The following is a 17,753-nucleotide window of genomic DNA, read 5'->3' on the forward strand; positions in this document are numbered from 1 at the left end:
TACCTTTTCTGTACTGTAAATAGCTATCTGAGTTACCCACTAAATGTTTCATTATTGAGATGTGCGTATACCTTACTGCAGTGAAATTATCTGCCTCAGTTACCCTGTAAATGCTTAGTTTTTGACATGAGCGGTATACCTTACTGCAGTGAAATTTGCTGTCTGAGTTACCCTGTATATGTTCAGATATTGACATGAGTGGTATACCTTACTGCAGTGTAAAGATTCTCTGAGTTACCCTGGAAATGTTTAGTTATTACATGAGTGGTATACCTCACTGTAGTGCAAATAGCTTCTGAGTTACACTGTACACGTTTAGTTATTACATGAGTGGAATAATTACTGCAGTGTAAATAGCTCTCCGAGTTACACTGTAAATGTTTAGTTATTAACATGAGCAGTATACCTTACTGTACTTTAAATAGCTGTCTGAGTTACCCTGTAAATATTTAGTTCTCGACATGAGCGGTATACCTGACGGTCGTGAAAATAGCAGTCTGAGTTACCCTGTAAATGTTTAGGTATGAGCGGTATACCTTCCTGTAGTGTAAAGAGCTCTCTGAGTTACGCTGTACATGTTTAGTTATTGACATGAGCGGTATACCTTACTGTAGTGTAAATAGCTCTCTGAGTTACGCTGTACATGTTTAGTTATTGAAATGAGCGTTATACCTTACTGTAGTGTAAATAGCTCTCTGACTTACCACGTTATAAATGTTTAGATATTAACATGAGCGGTATACCTTACTGTAGTGTAAGCAGCTCACTGATTTACCCAGTAATTGTTTAGATATTGAAATGAGCGGTATACCTTACTGTAGTGTAAGCAGCTCACTGATTTACCCAGTAATTGTTTAGATATTGAAATGAGCGGTATCCCTTACTGTAGTGCAAATATCTATCTGAGTTACCCTGTAAAGGTTTAGTTATTGACATGTGTGTTATAAGTTACCGTAGCGCAAATAGCTATCTCAGTAACCCTGAAAATGTATAGGTATTGTCAGGAGCGGTATATATTACTGTAGTGTAAATATCTATCTGAGTTACCTTTGAAATGTTTAGATATTGACATGAGCGTTATACCTTCCTGTAGTGTAAATAGCTCTATGAGATACCCTGTAAAGGTTCAGATATTGACATGTGCAGTATACCGTACTATAGTGTGAATATCTATCTGAGCTACCCTATAAATGTTTAGTTATTGACATTAGCGGTTCACCTTACTGGAGTGGAAATCTCAATTTGAGTTACCCTGTAAATGTTCAGTTATTTCATGAGCGTTCTACATCACTGTAGTGTGAATAGCTCTCTGAGTTATCCTGAAAATGTTTAGTGATTAACACGAGCAGTATACCTTACTGTACTGTAAATAGCTTTCTGAGTTACCCTGTAAATGTTTAGTTATTGACATGAGCGGTCTACATTACCATACTGTAAATAGCTCTCTGAGTTACCCTGTAAATGTTTACTTATTGACATGAGCGGTATATCTTACTTTGTGTAAATATCTATCTGAGTTACCCTGCAACTGTTTAATTATTGACATGTGCGTTATAACTTAGTGTATTGTACATATCTATCACAGTTACCCTGAAATGTTTAGATATTGACATGAGAGGTATACCTTACTGAAGAATAAATAGCCCTCTGAGTTACCCTATAAATGTTAAGTTATTCAGGTGAGCGGAATACCTTACTGCAGTGTAAATATCTATCTGAGTTACCCTGTAAATGTTTAGTTATTGACATGAGCGGTATACCATACTGTAATGTAAATAACTCTCTGAGTTACCCTGTAAATGTTTAGATATTGACATGAACAGTATATCTTATTGTAGTGTAAATAGCTCTCTGAGGTACCGTGGAAATGTTTAGTTTTTACATAAGTGGTATACCTTACCGTACTGTAAATATCTCTCTGAGTAACCATGTAAATGTTTAGTTCTTGACATGAGCGGTATATCTTACTGTAGTGTAAATATCTATCTGAGCACCCTGTAAATGTTTAATTATTGACATGTGCGTATTCCATTATTATAGTGTAAATATCTGTCTCAGTTACCCTGTAAATGTTAAGTTATTTAACAACAGCGGTATACCTTACTGTCGTGTAAATATCTATCTGAGTTACCCTATAAATGTTTAGTTATTGACATGAGTGGCATACCTTACTGTAGTGTAAGTAGCTCTCTGAGTTACCCTGTAAATATTTAGATAGTGACATGAGCGAATAACCTTCCTGAAGCGTAAATATGTATCTGAGTTACCCTGTAAAGGTTTAGTTATTGACATGTGCGTTATAGGTTACCATAGTGCAAATAGCTATCCCAGTAACCCTGAAAATGTTTAGATATTGTCAGGAGCGGTATATCTTACTGTAGTGTAAATAGCTATCTGAGTTACCTTTAAAATGTTTAGATTTTGACATTAGCGGCATAGCTTCCTGTAGTATAAATAGCCCTCTGAGATACCCTGGAAAGGTTCAGATATTGACATGTGCAGTATACCGTACTATAGTGTAAATATCTACCTGAGTTACCCTGCAAATGTTTAGTTATTGACATGAGCGGCTTACCTTACTGGAGTGTAAATCTCAATTTGAGTTACCCTGTAAATGTTTAATTATTTCATGAGCGTTATACCTCACTGTAGTGTAAGTAGCTCTCTGAATTATCCTGAAAATGTTTAGTTATTAACATGAGCGGGAAACATTACCATACTGTAAATAGCTCTCTGACGTACCCTGTAAATATTTACTTATTGACATGAGCAGTATATCTTACTTTGGTGTAAATATCTATCTGAGTTACCCTGCAAATGTTTAATTATTGACATGTGCGTTATAACTTAGTGTATTGTAAATATCTATCACAGTTACCCTGTAATGTATAGATATTGACATGAGAGGTATACCTTACACAAGTATAAATAGCTCTCTGAGTTACCATATAAATGTTAAGTTATTGGGATGAGCGGAATACCTTACTGCAGTGTAAATATCTATCTGAGTTACCCAGGAAATGTTCCGTTATTGGCATGAGAGGTATACTTTACTGTAGTGAAAATTGCTATCTGAGTTACCCTATACACGTTTAGTTATTACATGAGTGGTATAGCTTACTGCAGTGTAAATAGCTCTCCGAGTTACCCTGCAAATGTTTAGTTATTAACATGAGCGCTACACCTTACAGTACTTTAAATATCTATCTGAGTTACCCTGTAAATGTTTCGTTATTGACATGAGCGGTATCCCTGACTGTAGTGTAAATATCTATCTGAGTTACCCTGTAAATGTTTAGATATTGACATGAGCAGTATACCTTACTGTAGTGTAAATCTCTATCTGTGTTGTACTGCAAATTTTTAGTTATTGCATGAACCGGTTCACCACACTGTATAATAAATAGCTCTCTGAGTTACCCTGCAAATGTTTAGTTATCAACATGAGTGTTATACCTTACTGTACTGTAAATAGCTATCTGAGGTACCCTGTAAATGTTTAGTTATTGACGTGTGTGTTATACCTTACTGTAGTGTAATTATCTATCTCAGCTACCTTGTAAATATTTAGTTTTTGACATGAGCGGTACACCTGACTGTACTGAAAATAGCTGTCTGAGTTACCCTGTAAATGTTTAGTTATTGACATGAGCGTTATACCTCACTGTAGTGTAAATAGCTCTCTGAGTTACCCTGTAAATGTTTAGCTATTGACATGAGCGTTATATCTAACTGTAGTGTAAATATCTATCTGAGCTCCCTGTAAATGTTTAATTATTGACATCTGCGTATTACATTATTGTAGTGTATATATCTGTTTCAGTTACCCTGTAAATATTTAGATATTGACATGAGAGGTATACCTTACTGAAGAATAAATAGCTCTCTGAGTTACCCTAGAAATGGTAAGTTATTGAGATGTGCGGAATACCTTACTGCAGTGTAAATACCTCTCTGAGTTGCCCTGTAAATGTTTAGATATTGACATTAGCGGTATATCTTACTGTAGTGTAAATAGCTATCTGAGTTACCCTGTAAAAGTTTAGTTTTTTGACATTAGCGGTATACCTGACTGGAGGGTAAATAGCTCTCTGACTTATAAGGTAATCTTTTAGTTATTACATGAGCAGTGCATCTCACTATGGTATAAATAGCTCTCTGAGTTACCCAGTAAATGGTTTGTTATTGACATACGCGTTATACCTCACTGTGGTGTTTTATCTTACTGTAATCAAATTATCTATCTGAATTACATTATAGATGTTTAGTTTTTGACATGAGCGGTATACCTTACTGTAGCGACAATAGCTGTCTCAGTTACCCTGAAAATGTTTAGTTATTGACATGAGCGCTATGCCTTACTGTAGTGTAAATCGCTCTCTGAATTACCCTGTAAATGTTTAGATATTGACATGAGCGGTATACCTTCCTGTAATGTAAATAGCTCTCTGGGTTACCCTGTAAATGTTTAATTATTGACATGAGCAGTGTACCTTGCTGTACTGTAAATAGCTATCAAAGTTGCAATGTAAATGCTTAGATATTGACAGGAGCGGTATACCTTACTGTGGTGTCAATATCTTTCTGAGTTACCCTGTAAATGTTTAGTTACTGACATGAGCGATATACCATACTGTAGTGTTAATAGCTCTCTGAGTTACCCTGTAATTGTTTCGATGTTGACATGAGCGGTGTACCTTACTGCAGTGTAAATAGCTCTCTGAGTTACCCTGTAAATGTTCAGATATTGACATGAGAGGTATATCTTACTCTAGTGTAAATATCTATCTGAGATACCCTGTAAATGTTTAGTTATTGAAATGTGCGTTATAACTTACTGTAGTGTAAATATCTATCTCAGTTACCCTGTAATGTTTAGATATTGACATGAGAGTTATACCTTACTGAAGAATAAATAGCACTCTGAGTTACTCTGGAAATGTTAAGTTATTGACATGAGCGGAATACCTTACTGCAGTGTAAATTTCTATCTGCGGTAGCCTGTGAATATTTAGAGATTGACATGAGCGGGATATCTTACTGTGGTGTAAATTGTTTTCTGAGTTAGCCTCTAAATCTTTAGATATTGACATGAGCAGCATACCTTACTCTAGTGTAAATAGTTCTCTGAGATACCCTGTAAATGTTAAGTTATTAACATGAGCGGAATACCTTACTGCAGTGTAAATTTCTATCTGCGTTACCCTGTGAATGTTTCGAGATTGACATGAGTGGGATATCTTACTGTGGTGTAAATTGTTTTCTGAGTTACCCTCTAAATCTTTAGATATTGACGTGAGCAGTATACCTTACTCGAGTGTAAATAGGTCTCTGAGTTACCCTGTAAATAATTAGATATTGACATGAGAGGTATATCTTACTCTAGTGAAAATTTATCTCTGATTTACCCTGCAAATGTTTGGATAGTGACATGAGTGGTATAACTTACTGTAGTGTAAATACGTCTCTGGGTTTCCCTGTAAATGTTTAGATATTGTCATGAGCAGTCTACTTTACTGTAGTGTAAACATCTATCTGAGTTACCCTGTAAATGTTTAGTTATTGACATAAGTGGTATACCTTCCTGCAGTGTAAATCTCTATCTGAGTTACCCTGGAAATGTTTAGTTATTACATGAGCGTTATAACTCACTGTCGTGTAAATAGCTCTCTGAGTTACCCTGTAAATGTTTAGTTATTAACATGAGCGGTATACCTTACTCTACAGTAAATAGCTCTCTGAGTTACACTGTAAATGTGTAGTTATTGACATAGTGGTATCCCTTGCCGTTCTGTAAATATCTCTCTGATTTACCCTGTAAATGTTTCGTTCTTGACATGTGCGGTTTCTCTTACTGTAGTGTAAATATCTATCTGAATACCCTGTAAATGTTTAATTATTGACATGTGCGTATTACCTTACTGTCGTGTAAATATCTATCTGAGTTACACTGTAAATGTTTAGTTGTTGACATGAGTGGTATACCTTAATGTAGCTTAAATAGCTCTCTGAGTTACCCTGTAAAATGTTTAGATATTACCATGAGCTTTATACCTTTTCTGTACTGTAAATAGCTATCTGAGTTACCCAGTAAATGGTTTGTTATTGACATACGCGTTATACCTTATTGTAGTGAAACTATCTGTCTCAGTTACCCTGTAAATGCTTCGTTTTGATCTTAATGTAGCGTACATAGCTCTCTGAGTAATCCTGCAAAATGATTAGTTATTAACATGAGCTTTATACCTTGTCTGTACTGTAAATAGCTATCTGAGTTACCCAGAAAATGTTCCGTTATTGATATGAGCGGTATACCTTACTGTAGTGAAAATTGCTGTCTGAGTTACCCTATACACGTTTAATTATTACATGAGTGGTATACCTTACTGCAGTGTAAATAGCTCTCCGAGTTACCCTGTAAATGTTTAGTTATTAACATGAGTGGTGTAACTTACTGTACTTTAAATACCTATCTGAGTGACCATGTAAATGTTTACTTATTGACATGACCAGTCTACCTTACTGTAGTGTAAATATCTATCTGAGTTACCCTGTAATGTTTAGTTACTGACATGAACGGTATACCTTACTGTCGTGTAAATAGCTCTCTGCGTTACCCTGTAAATGTTTAGATATTGACATGAGCGGTATACCTTCTTGTTGTGTAAATATCTATCAGAGTTTCCCTATAATGTTTAGTTATTGACATGAGCGGTATCCCTTACTGTGGTGTAAATATCTATCTGAGTTACCCTTAAATGTTTAGTTATTGACATGAGCAGTATACGTTACTGTAGTGTCAATCTCTATCTGAGTTATACTGCAAATTTTTAGTTATTGCATGAACCGATATACCACACTGTATTATAAACAGCTCTCTGAGTTACCCTGCAAATGTTTAGTTATCAATATGAGCGTTACACCTTACTGTACTGTAAATTGCTATCTGAGTTACCTTGTAAATGTTTAGTTATTGACATGTGTGTTATACCTTACTGTAGTGTAATTATCTATCTCAGTTACCCTGTAAATATTTAGTTTTTTACATGAGCGGTATACCTGACTGTAGTGAAAATAGCTCTCTGAGTTACCCTGTAAATGCTAAGGTATTGACATGAGCGGTGTAGATTACTGCAGTGTAAATAGCTCTCTGAGCTACGCTGTACATGTAAAAGCTATTGACATGAGCAGTATACCTTAATGTACTGTAAAAAGCTATCTGAGTTGCAATGTAAATGTTTAGATATTGACATGAGCGGTATATCTTACTGTGGTGTAAATATCTTTCTGAGTTGCCCTGTAAATGTTTAGTTATTACACACGTGGGATACCTCACTGTTGTGTAAATACCTCTTTGAGTTACCCTATTAATGCTTAGTTATTACATGAGTGGTATACCTTAATGCAGTATAAATAGCTGTCTGAGTTACCTTGTAAATGTTTAGTTATTGACATGAGTGGTATATCTTACCGTACTGTAAATATCTCTCAGTAACCCTGTAAATGTTTAATTCTTGACATGAGCGGTATATCTAACTGTAGTGTAAATATCTATCTGAGCACCCTGTAAATGTTTAATTATTGACATGTGCACATTACATTATTGTAGTGTAAATATCTGTTCCTGTTCCCTGTAATTGTTTAGATATTGACATGCGAGGTATACTTTATTGTAGTATAAATAGCTCTCTGAGGTACCTTGTAAATGTTAAATTATTTAACATGAGCGGTATACCTTACTGTCGTGTAAATATCTACCTGAGTTACCCTGTAAATGTTTATTTATTGACATGAGTGGTATACCTTAACGTAGTATAAATAGCTCTCTTAGTTACCCTGTAAATGTATAGTTATTGACATCAGAGATGTACCTTACTGTAGTGTTAATAGCTCTCTGAGATACCCTGTAAATGTTCAGATATTGACATGAGCGGTATACCTTACTGTAGTGTAAATCTGTGTCTGTGTTATACTGTAAATGTTTAGTTATTACATAAGAGGTACACCTCACTGTAGTGTAAATAGCTCTCTGAGTTACCCTGTAAAATGTTTTGTTATTAACATGAGCTTTATACCTTTTCTGTACTGTAAAGAGCTTCTGAGTTAACCTGTAAATGTTTAGTTATTGACATGAGCTTATACCTCACTGTAGCGTAAATATCTATGAGTTACGCAGTAAATGTTTCGTTATTGACCCGTGCGTCATACCTTACTGTAGTTAGATTATCTGTCTCAGTTACCCTGTAAATGCTTAGTTTTTGACATGAGCGGTATACTTTACTGTAGTGAAAATTGCTGTCTGAGTTACCCTGTAAATGTTTAGATATTGACATGAGCGGTATACCTTACTGTAGTGTAAATAGCTCTCTGAGTTACCCTGTAAATGTTTACTTATTACATGTGCGGTACACCTCATTGTAGTGTAAATAGCTTCTGAGTTACCCTATACACGTTTAGTTCTTACATGAGTGGTATAACGTACTGCAGTGTAAATAGCTCTCCGAGTTACCCTGCAAAATATTCAGTTATTAACATGAGCGGTATACCTTACTGTGCTTTAAATAGCTATCTGAGTTACCCTGTAAATGTTTAGTTATTCACATGAGCGGTATACCTTACTGTAGTGGAAATATCTATCTGAGTTCCGCTATGAATGTTTAGCTATTGACATGAGTGGCATACGTGACTGCAGTGTAAATAGCTCTCTGAGTTACCCTGTAAATGTTTAGATGTTGACATGAGCGGTATATCTTACTGTAGTGCAAAAATCTATCTGAGTTACCCTTAAATGTTTAGTTATTGACATGAGCGGTATACCTTTCTGTAGTGTGCATCTGTATCTGAGCTATACTGTAAATGTTTAGTTACTGCATGACCGGCATATCTCATGTATTATAAATAGCTCTCTGAGTTTCCCAGTAATTGTTTAATTATTAACATGAGCGTTATAGCTAACTGTACTGTAAATCGCTGTCTGAGTTACCCTGTAAATGTTTAGTTATTGACATGTGTGTTATACCTAACTGTAGTGTCATTATCTATATCAATTACCTTGTAAATGTTTAGTTTTTGACATGAGCGGTATATCTGACTCTAGTGAAAATAGCTGTCTGAGTTACCCTGTAAACGTTCAGATATTGACATGAGCGGTATAGCTTACTGTTATGTAAATAGCTCTCTGAGTTACGCTGTACATGTTTAGTTATTGACATGAGTGGTATACCTTACTGCAGTGTAAATAGCTCTCCGACTTACCCCGTATATGTTTAGTTCTTGACATGAGCAGTATACCTTAATGCACTGTAAATAGCTATCTGAGTTGCAATGTAAATGTTGAGATATTGACAAGAGTGGTGTACCTTACTGTGGTGAAAATATCTTTCGGAGTTGCACTTTAAATGTTTAGTTATTGACATTAGCGGTATACCTTACTGTAGTGAAAGTATCTATCTGAGTTACACAGTAAGTATTTAGATATTGACACGAGCCGTATACTTTCCTGTAGCATAAATAGCTCTCTGGGTTACACTGCAAATATTTAGTTATTAAACGAGCGATATACCTTACTGTAGTGTAAATAGCTTTCTGAGTTTCCCTGTAAATGTTTAGATATTGACATGAGCGGTATACCTTACTATCCTGTAAATAGCTCTCTGAGTTGCCCTGTAAATGTTAATATATTGACATGAGCGGGACACCATACTGTACTATAAATAGCGCTCTATTTTACCCTGTAAATGCTAAGTTATTACATGAGTGGTATACAGTGTAAATAGCTACCTGATTTACACTGTAAAAGTTTTGATATTGACATGAGCAGTATACCTTACTGTTGTGTAAATATCTCTCTGAGTTACCCTGTAAAAGTTCAGATATTGACATGAGCACTATAAATACTGCAGTGTAAATAGCTATCTGTGTTACCCTGCAAATGTTTAGATGTTGACATGAGCGGTATATCTTACTGTAGTGCAAATAGCTATCTGAGTTCCCCTGTAAATGTTTAGACGTTGACATGAGCGGTACACCTTATTGTCGTGCAAATAGCTTTCTGAGTTGCCCTGTAAATGCTTAGATATTGAAATGAGCAGTATACCATACTGTACTGTAAGTAGCTCTCTGAGTTACCCTGTAAATGTTTAGATATTACATGCGTGGTGAACCTTATTGCGGTGTAAATCTCCATCTGAGGAACACTTTAAATGTTTAGTTATTGCATGAGCACTGTGCCGTACTGTAGTGTAAATAGCTATCTAAGTTACCCTGTAAATGTTTAGATATTGACATGAGTCGCATACTTTCCTGCAATGTACATAGCTCTTTGAGGTGCTCTGTAAATGTTTAGACATTACACGACTGGTATACCTTACTGCAGTGGAAATAGCTCTCTGAGTTGACCTCTAAATGTTTACAAATTGACATGAGCAGTTTCTCTTGCAGTCGTGTAAATAACTATCCGAGTTATCTTTTAAATGTTTAGATATTGAAATGAACGGTGTACATTACTGTAGTGTAAATTGCTACCTGAGTTTCTATGTAAATGTTTAGAAATTGTCATGAGTGGTATACCTTTCTGAGTTGTAAATAGCTCTCTGAGTTACCCTGTAAATGTTTAGATATTGACATGAGCTGTATACCTTCCTGCAGTGTAAATAGCTCTCTGAGTTACCCTGTAAATGCTTAGTTATTACATGAGTAATATACCGTCCTGCAGTGTAAATAGCTATCTGAGTTACCCTATAAATGTTTAGGTATTACATGAGCACTATATCTTACTGTAAAGTAAATAGCTCTCTGAGTTACACAGTAAATGTTTAGTTATTGACATGTGCGTTATAACTTACTGTAGTGTAATTCTCTATCTCAGTTACCCTGTAAATGTTTAGTTATTGACATGAGCGGTATATCTTACTGTAGTGAAAATATTTATCGGAGTGACCCTGTAAATGTACAGTTATTTACATGAGTAGTATACATTACTGTAGTGTAAATAGCTCTCTGACTTATCCAGTAAATGTTTAGATGTTGACATGAGTGGTATACCTTACTGTAGTATAAATAGCTACCTGAGTTACTCTGTAAATATTGAGATATTGACATGAGCGGTATACTTTACTGTAGTGTAAATAGCTCTCTGAATTACCCTGTAAATGTTTAGATATTGACATGAGCACTATATCTTACTGTAGTGTAAATATCTATCTGAGATACCTTTTAAATGTTTAGATATTGACATGAGCTGTGAACATTGCTATAGTGTAAAGAGCTATCTGAGTTTCCCTGTAAATATTTAGTTATTGACATGTGCGTTATACCTTACTGTAGTGTAGATATCTATCTCAGTTACCCTGAAAACATTTAGATATTGACATTAGCAGTATACTTTATTGTCGTGTAAATAGCTCTCTGAGTTACCCTGAAAATGTTTAGATATTGCCATGAGTGGTATACCTTACTGTAGTGTAAATATCTCTCTGAGTTATCCTGTAAATATTTATTTATTGACATGAGCGGTATACCTTACTTTAGTGTAAATATCTATCAGAGATATCCGGTGCATGTTAACTTATGACATGAGCACTACACGTTACTGTTTTTTGAATTACTCTCTGAGTTACACTGAAAATGTTCCGTTATTGACATGAGCATTATACCTTACTGTAGTGTAATTATCTATCTGAGTTACCCTGATAAAATTTTGAATATTGACATGAGTGGTATAATTTACTGTAGTGTAAATAGATCTCTGAGTTACCCTGTAAATGTTTAGATATTGACATGAGCAGTATAACATATTGTAGTTTAAATAGGTATCTGAGATACCCAGAATAAGTTCAGATATTGACATAAGCGGTATAACATTCTGTAGTGTAAATAGCACTCTGAGTTACATTGTAAATGTTTAGTTAATACACGAGTGTGTAACTTACTGCAGTGTAAATATCTATCTGAGTTACACTGTAAATATTTAGATCTTTACATGAGCAGCATACCTTACTGTCGTGTAAATAGCTCTCTGAATTACCCTGTAAATGTTTAGACATTGATATGAGCGGTAAACCTTACTGTAGTGTAAATAGCTATCTGCGGTACTCTTTAAATGTTTAGTTATTACATGAGCAGTATACCGTACTGTAGTGTCAACAGCTGTCTATGGTAACCTGTAACTGTTTAGATATTGACGTGAGTCGCATACTTTCCTGTAGTGTGTTAAGACGGACCCGCGGGGTCCTGTCTTTGCGTGTTCTTTCGGAAGGAGAGACTCACACTGGCAACTATGGTTAGACGCAGACAGCCGTTTATTCACAGAATCTTAACTGGTACAACGAATCTACAAGCATGCATTCGTTGGAGAAGGCGTTCTGTCTTCTCGTTCAAACATGACACAATGAGACTTCGAGCTGTCTGGAGTCCCCGGTCAGTTCGCCTTCCCCATTGGTCCATTCATCTGCGCGCGCTGGGGATCCGTCCTCCTATTGGCCGCATCGAAGTGCCTGTCCAGCTCCTGCTGTGCTTGACAATGGCTCAGCCATCCCCGGGAGCGGTTCCGATCCCGTATTCAATAGTTCATTGTTTCAAAGAATTACTATGCGTCTGACAGTCTAGCCATTTTCAATAGTTTCAGTTTAACTAAATTGACAATTACACTTATCAACTTTAGACTTAAATAGAGCCATTCACACTTAACAGTTACAGGTTCCGATAGAGCAATTCACACTTGTCTGACAGTTAAGATTCCGATCGGTTTCTTTATTAATCCCGAGCTTCAATGGGGCAATTGATACTGGCTGGTATTTACAGGCTCCAAGATTTAATTAACATTATGCATATCCCTTACAAGCCCCAGCCAGGTAGTCATGCAGTCGCCAGCAGCAGCTCGCTTGGCTGTTGTTAACCATTTCAGGGCTGGAACTAGAAGTGTCTGTTGCAGAACTAGTGTCACCCTCCCTAGCCCTACATTAAACACCCCAGTGAAATCTCCCCAACATTCCCTCCCTTGGCCTCTTCTGAGGCCACACCAACCCATATAAACATTAACGAACGTAAGAGGTCCGGAAGTGGGGAAAGTAAACTACATCGGGTGCCACGTCTGCTGTCCAAAAAAAGTCCCAAGTGTAAATGCCCATTCGCTACGGTGGTGTGTGTTTTGTCCTGTGTTTTTTTTTAAAACAAACGAGAAAATGTAAGGGCATACTGCCCGCAGTCAAGTACACGCCAGCGATCGGAAAACCATTGGAACAGTGTACTGTGCCCCGGCCTTCCCGCCGGCCAGAATGGTTCACAGGCCTGCAGGCCCGTCCAGGCGTCTGATGCATGTACTGCAGGCCATGTGGTCGGAGGCAATCTCCTCCGAGTGCACAGCGCAATTGCACCTGTGCCAGGCTGATCCGTGCCCGAGGAGACTCTTCTGCCACTGGATAACCTCCAGTCAGTAACAGACAGCAACCTCCATCTAGTTGCCGCTGAGGACAGAGCCGGGCAGTGGCAATCCGATCAAAACCCACGTAGAACCTCCGATTGCAGTGTAGTAGTCACTGGTGTGATCAGCAGTTGAATCCCGGGGCATACAGTACTTCTCGGCCTCTGACTGCAGCGTACAGTATAAGTCAAAGTGCTGCCAATGTAGGTGGGCAAAACTAACATGGAAGGGGTTTATTTTTTTGAACAGCAGATGTTACACTGAGGGAGAAGGGATAGTATTGGGTAGTAGTCGGGGAAAAAAGAAGCATAAGCACACACCTATTGGAACCCCGTACCCTACGCAAATAGACGAACCTGAAATAGACCTGCCACCGTGAGCAGTGTGAATTGCCGTACATTAATGATAGTCCCCCGTCTACCGGGAACGGACATGCACGCAAACTGCAGCATCTGTATCTATCCAGGAGAAAAAAAACATTGTAACCCGCAAACATTTGTTCCCAGTTGAGAAAAAATCATTATAAACCGCAAGCACCTGCTCCCACTTGAGAAAAAATCATTATAAACCGCAAGCACCTGCTCCCACTTGAGAAAAAATCATTATAAACCGCAAGCACCTGAACACAAGCAATTACCCCCACGCAGAGGCAATCCGGCTGTCAGCTGAGTAAGCTTTCTAGGATTGAAGTACTCAAATCAGCAGGAGTTCCCCCGCAGCCCGCCAGCTGTGTAAACATATTAGAGGCACTTGAAAAGTGATTACCTAGAACTCTAGCAAATTCACCACAGGCCGTCGGCTGTGTAGACAGCAAGGGCCCTTGAGGTAAAAGCCGAGTGAGTTCCCGATTTAAACGGACAGATGACACAGCCCGGGGTCTGTGGAATACAGTACCCACACTCGGGTGAAAGTGAGGGAATCGGGCACGAGGGTTACAGGGGAAAGTCGTAGATAGTCTTGCGATTCATTCCCCGTGATGTCGCATGTAAAGTGTGCGGGTTTTGGAGCGTACCCTCTCGCTGGGCAGTTTCAGCTGGAGGCCGGTCCAGCATCACCGCCTGGTATGCGGGCGAGGAGGCATCTGTTCCTGATAGGGCACGATCAATAGTGCGTGTTACCAGTGTCCTGACACACGGAATGCAGCAACACCCGCAAGGGACAAGAATAGCTACCGAGATGCACACCCCCATGGCCAGCTGCCCGAGCAGAGTCCCCCATCTCCCAAATGTGGCGTTCAGCCAGTCGACGACAGGATTTTTGACCCCCGATTGGTGCTTCAGCTCAGCAGCCAGGGTTCGGAGCTTCACCAGGGTCTTAGTGAGTTTGCCGTCTGGGCCTGTGTTGTTTGATATGCCTGTACAGCACATGGTCCCAAACAGTGCACAAACACCTCCTTTTTCGGCAAGTAACATGTCCAAAGCCATCCTATTTTGTAAGGTCATGAGGGAGGATTGTTGCAAGCTGTTCATGGATGGCGTCAACTGCATCCCGGGTTAGGTTGGCAAGCCTCTGCATATTGTAGTGGAGGAGGTTGATTCTGTTAACGTTTTTATTAACCGTGATCGGGAAAATGGCAGAAAAAAGAGGAAAACTTTCAAAACCCACAGCAATCTCATCCACCAGCTTGTATTCGTCGGGGATATTTCTGGCCTGCCCAATGGCATCAACCCTAGCCGCCTCCCCAGGGGAATCACTGCTACCCTCCCCCGGCCCCGGACTCGTGAAGAAGTTAACTCGGTGTCCCTCACTCAGTTCTAATGCCCTTGTCAGGGCTGTAATCTCTGCTAGCTGTGCAGATGCAGGCGTGGGATTTCCCCAGACTCGATGGTGTCTTATTTCCCCCTGAATCTCTGACCACGGCATACGAGGCTCGTACGCCGCCTGCTTCCCGACGGCTGCTGCCATCGGTGTACATGTCCCAGTCTGCCTCGGCCAGGGGTTCTGTGTGCAACCCCTTACGTATCCTCCTCTCCTCAGCCACTCTGGCCACACAGTCGTGGGGCTTCAAGGATCCCCCATTCACTCCCACCATCATATTCCTAGTACTCCCCCTATCGGATGCAAACGTAATGTGCGGTGATAGAAGGGCATTCTCAATTCTAACCTGCCGCCCAGCTGAAAAGCTGAATGAGTTGGAGGCCAGAAAGGCTCCGATGCTGTGATCTGTGTGAATAGTCAAGGGATGGCAGAGTACTAGATGGTCAGTGTTGTTGACGGCTTTCGTTCCTGCTGCCACAAATCTGGCACAGCCTTTTCTCAATGGGCTCTAAACGGCAGCTGTAATACCCCAGCACTCTCCTGCAGCCTCGGTCCTTTTGGTACAGGACGGCGTTTACTATCCCTTCAGTCTCTGCCACGTCCAGGTGGAAACCTTTCTTATAGTCTGCACTCGCGTGGCCGCTGCTCCCAAAGCTTACTTCACCTCCTTGAATGATTTCTCTCTCTCCGCGTTCCATCGCAACTGACTGTTGAGCCTCTTTGCCCCAACCTCCGTGATCATTTCCCTGAGTGGGGATGTCATAGTCGCAAAGTCAGCGACGAGAATACCCACATAACCCCAGGAAGGCCATCATGTCCTGTACTGTTATAAGGGTGCCATAGGAGAGGATCGCTTCCCTGTGCGCTCTTGAAAGTGTGGTGCACCCTTTTCCTTCTATCCGTCCCATAAAGGATACTGATTTTCTGGCTATCTGGCACTTTTCCCGTTTTACTTTAAAACCGGCTGTCACAAGGGTGTCCAGCAAGGTGTGGACCGCCTCCAAATTTTGGGTGTCAGTTTCATTGGCAATCAACAAATCATCGACATACTGTATGATTGTGGTGCTGGTGGGAAGCGATATCTGTTTAAGTATAGGGGTCAAAGCCGCACTAAACAGGCCTGGGGAGTCTTTGTACCCCTGTGGGAGGCAATTGTATGTGTACTGCTCTCCCTCGAAGGTGAAGGCAAACCATTCCTGACACTCTGGGTGTAGTGGAAGGCAGAAGAAAGCGTTAGCCAGGTCTATGACAGAGAAAAAACGGCTGGCAGGCGTGAGCGCCTGCAGTGCAACGTAGGGGTCAGGGACCTTCAGGTTTAAAGTCTCCGTGGCTTCATTTATCCTTCGGAGGTCATGGACCATGCGCCACCCCTTGCCCATCCCATTGGAGACGGGAAGGATTGGCGTATTCCAGTGTCCCCCCTACATTTTCCTGAGGACCCCCACTTCTAGCAATCCCCTGATTGTTGGGCGAATCCCTTCCCTCTGTTCTAAGGTGAGAGGATATTGTGTCACCCAGCTGCAGCGTTTAACGGAAGGTTTCAGCTGCAGGTGGACTGCCCCGTCCAGTTGGCCAGTGTCCTGTGGGTGTACCGTCCAGAGGACGGGGTCTATATCACGCAGCAGTTGTGCCGCTTTCCAGTGGTCGACATTGTCCAAAAGGAGGGACCTGTCCACCGCCATTTTTCGTAAATCCCTTCTTCTAGCACATCGATGGGGCGTCTCTGGAAGCAGCCATCCAGTGACACCTCATCGAGGCCTTCTCCTATTTTTTGGTACTCGCATCGTAGTGCGGCAAGGACCATGTGTCCCAGGTTACGGGCCTTTGATCTGGGTGCTATTGCGAGTGTGAAATGCGGGGCAGCGTGTGCTCTGGCAAGTAAACGTCTTCATCCTCCCTTTTAGTGGAAGATTTGGCTAAATTAAAAACCCTTTCTTGGTATCCCCTTTCCTCTCCCGCAGGTAGGTTAGGATTTTAGCTTGGAAAGCATCAAATTCGCTTGTCGTAAAGAAAGGTTGGTCATCATTAGTGAACCAGTTCTTAACCCGCCACAGCTTGAGACTATTCTCGAGGTTACGGACCTTTCTTTCAGCTTCCATAGCAGTATTATTCTCCCTTAACTGGGTCCTGATCTCCCCCAATATCTCCCCTGTTGGTGGCCGCGATTCGGGGGTTTCCAGGACTTGGGTGGACTCGTTAGTGTATGCATCAGTGGGTAAAGTAACAGTCGCGGCTAAATAGTCTAGATCCCGGGTAAGACCGTCCGAAACAGTTGGGCCATTAGGGGAACAAACCAGTCTGTATCGCCACTGCGGGGTAAAGGTCACAACTATTTTTGTTTTCCATTCCCGGGAGCTATCAGTGCTCGGGGGTGCCCACCCAGCGGGGGGCTTGCCTAGCGCAATTGTTTGGAGAGCCGAATAATGTGGTGACCTGTAGAGACCGTCCAGAATCTTGATCATTAATGTGGGATTGTTAAATGTTTCCCTCAATCTTGTCAGGATAATTCCCTTTTGTTCTGGTGCTTGGGCAATCACCATGTCCAACTTTTCCTTATGCAGGGCTACGCTATCCA

Source organism: Chiloscyllium plagiosum, unplaced genomic scaffold, assembly GCF_037043375.1.
Source record: "Chiloscyllium plagiosum isolate Xiang-an unplaced genomic scaffold, Cpla_swu_hap1 HiC_scaffold_14, whole genome shotgun sequence".
Classification (NCBI taxonomy): domain Eukaryota; kingdom Metazoa; phylum Chordata; class Chondrichthyes; order Orectolobiformes; family Hemiscylliidae; genus Chiloscyllium; species Chiloscyllium plagiosum.